Below are 3913 nucleotides of genomic sequence, written 5' to 3' on the forward strand. Positions count from 1 at the left end.
AGGGCTCCCAGTATGTGATAGGGGGCAAGCTGGGCTGAGGGAACCCCCTCCCCAGTGCACAAATTTTTGTGCACCGGGCCCCTAGTATATATATATTCATGAGCCAAATCAGGATAGATAAATTTTTTTTCTGGATGATTAGTATATGGACATATAATATATGACTAAGTAGGTCTTAGTCCTGGACAGGGCTAACTAGGCCATATCCCCTCAATGCCTCTCTTCTTAGTCTCCCTTCCTGCCTAATATTACAATTATCCCATCCTGATGCAACCTCTCCAATATCACTGTGGCTCCTTTTCTGATGGGCAAACATGCCTCAAGGACAGAACTGTTGGAAGAGCTCAGCGGCCTGCTTCTCCACAATCTCTGCATAACTAACAGGAGATGAAGAAAGATGAGAGGGAAAGATCCTGAGAGACATCAGGAAGCTGCATCTATCCCTAGCATCAGGTCAGAGAAGACCTGAGTCTGCTCTTTGTTGTGCACAGAGGACTTGGAAATGAACTTGTCTGTCCTGCTGCTCTCCTAGCCCACTCCTCACACTCTAGGTGTCCCTGTGTTAGACAGCAACCAGACCCAGAACATCCCACCTTACTCTTTCCTCCATGGAGAAGCATCCTGAAGACACTCACCTCTATGGAAGGGCTTCACCACCACTGCTAATGTTCTCCAGCGCTCGGCCAAAGCTAACTCCTATCTGGCTACTGATGAGACATGTCCTCAAGAGAACGCATGAGGACAGCCCAGTGTAGAGCTATATTTACAACCAGAGCAAATTGCTGCTGTCTTCACTCATGATAAAAAGGAAACTGTCCTCAGATAGGAGCTTAGGTAAAAGCCCCCAAATAACAGTGCTGTGAGAAGTTGAGGGTCTCTCTCTCCCCCTCTTCTCTCCTACTTCCCTCCATCCCAAGGGGACTAGTCACTGAGATACCTGTTCTTAATAAGCCCAGGTTCATGGTGTCCCTAAGCAATCAGTCTAGAGGGAGAAGCACAAACTTTTAGTTATGCCCATTTTGACCAATCAAGTTTCAGAACTTTTTAAACTTTTTGTTTCATGGGAAAACATAAAATCTCACCAACCAGAGGCTTCTCAATACCAAGGCTGCCTTCTCCAAGGCTCCAAAGTCTAAGTTTCCAGATGTCTCAAAAAACTCTAAGCAGATCCCCCCTTCTGCCCTTCATCCAGTGCTCTCCTGGGATATTCTTAGCTGTTCAGAACCAAAATCAGCCCCCACCTCGCAATAGGAGACACCACATCTGACCTCTAAAATGCACACCAATATCCACAAAAGCCTGCACACTGGTCTCAGTGAAAGACTTGACTTCATAAAAAAATCCCCTGTAAAGCCTGATTTCTCCTCCACCTGTTTTACAGAGGCTCCTGTTCCTAACCCTGTGTGCCCTCCAGAACACTGTGGGGGTTGCTACCCCTAAACTCTACTCCCCTCTCTCGTATTGTCTCAGGTTTCCACATATTCACATCTGCATGCACTCCAGCAAGATTCGTCCAGCCATTGATTTCTATAGTGTGTCCCTGATTACCACCATCTGGGCACTTCAAAGCAGGGAATGCATGAGGACAGCCCAGTGTAGAGCTATATTTACAACCTGGAACAACTGAAAAATGCAAATTAAAAATCTGCTTGATTCTGGAGGGAGACAGAAGAAGTGAGTCACAAAACATGTATCTGCATTTTGGGTTTCATTTCAAGTATACCTGTTAAATCTGAGATTATCAGTTAGTGCAGAAGAGCATAAATTAGGACTAATCAATCTTACAATTTCTCAAATTATCCAAGGCCAACCAGATTGCCACATAATCTTAGAGGAATTTTCTAAGCCTTTATCTGCATATTCTTTTCAAGAAAATGCTGTGAAAATTAGTTTTACACACTTTTCTCTCTCACTTGATACATATTGCCCCACTTCTTTTTTTGTCTAATATTCCATTATATGGATGTCCTATTCTTTATTAGTTAGCCCTCTTTGCTCATTTTGTTGTTGTTTCCATTTTGATTATGAAAAATGATGCTATAAATAAGCTTAGAAATGTTTAAGTCCATACACATTTATATTGCTAGAATAAACCCCTAGAGTTAGAATTTCTACATCAAAAGGTAGACATATTGTAGTCATTGTTTTTGATTGGCATAATTTTATACTCCCAAGACTTTGGATTGATTTGGAAACCACTAAGACTATATGATAGGAGCAATTTTGATTTCCAGATCTACTACCAGTCAAAGATATGATCAAATTTTTATTTTTATTTGAAATTTAAAAGAACTAAAGATATCTTAAAAGAGTAATAAAATGAAAACCTGATGAAACGGGAAATCTTTTGACCGATTAAAATTACCAAAACTGTCTGGGGAGAAAAGAATTGAAATCCTAAATATGTTAAATAAATTGTTTCATAATTAATAATCTTACCACACAGAAAACTATTGGTTAATATAGTTTTACTGTTTTATTCTATCAAATATTTAAGGAAGAACTAATACCAATCCTACATAAAATCTTTTAGAAAATTGAGGAGAAGGGAACAGTGCCCAATTCATCTTATAAGGCCAGAATTATCTTGACACAAAAGGCATCATGAGAAAATATATTTACAAACTAATATTCCTCATGAACATAGATGCAAAATTTTTAATAAAGTATTAGAAAATAAAATTCACCAATACATAAAGAGAATAACATGCCATAACAAATGATAATTTTATTCCAGAAATGCAAAGTCAGTTCAACACTAGCAGATTAACTGTACAGTTCACATGTTAACAGAATTAAAGAGAAAAACCACATGATCACTTCAATAAGAGAAGAAAAGGCACTTGACAAAAATCAATACTCCCCCCCCCTCCCCAAAAAAAGGAAAATCAATACCCATTAACAACAAGAGAGCCCACTGCATGGGAGAACATATTTGCCAATGTTACATCCAATAAGGGTGTAATCTCCAAAATTTATAAGGAACTCATACAACTTAACAAAAGGAACAATCTAATTTAAAAAATGGGCAAAGGACCTAAATAGACACCTTTCAAAAGAGGACATTCAGAAAGCCAAGAGACATATGAAAACATGCTCAAAGTCACTAATCATCCGAGAGATGCAAATCAAAACAACAATGAGGTACCATCTCACACCTGTCAGAATGGCTATCATCAACAAATCAACAAACGACAAGTGCTGGAGAGGATGTGGAGAAAAAGGAACACTCGTGCACTGCTGGTGGGAATGCAGACTGGTGCAGCCACTATGGAAGACAGTATGGAGTTTCCTCAAAAAACAAAACATGGAACTCCCATTTGACCCTGTGATCCCACTTCTAGGAATATATCCCAAGAAACCAAAAACACCAATCAGAAAGGATATATGCACCCATATGTTCATAGCAGCACAATTCACCATAGCTAAGATCTGGAAACAGCCTAAGTGCCCATCAGTAGATGAATGGATTAGAAAACTGTGGTACATCTACACGATGGAATACTATGCTGCTGTAAAAAAGAAGGAACTCTTACCATTTGCAACAGCATGGATGGAACTGGAAAGCATTATGCTAAGTGAAATAAGCCAGTCAATGAAGGAAAAATACCACATGATCTCACACATTCATGGATAATAGAGACCATTATAAACTTTTGAACAATAATAGATACAGAGGCAGAGCTGCCTCAAACAGATTGTCAAACTGCAGCGGGAAGGCTGGGGAGGGTTGGGGGGCAGGAGGGAAGGGGGTAAGAGATCAACCGAAGGACTTGTATGCATGCATATAAGCAAAACCAATGGACATAAGACACTGGGGGGTAGGGGAGGCCAGGGGATTGTCAAGGGCGGGGAAAAAAAAGGACACATATGTAATACCCTTAGTAATACTTTAAGCAATAAAAAAGAAAAA

Source organism: Myotis brandtii, unplaced genomic scaffold (genome assembly GCF_000412655.1).
Source record: "Myotis brandtii unplaced genomic scaffold, ASM41265v1 scaffold168, whole genome shotgun sequence".
Taxonomy (NCBI): Eukaryota; Metazoa; Chordata; class Mammalia; order Chiroptera; family Vespertilionidae; genus Myotis; species Myotis brandtii.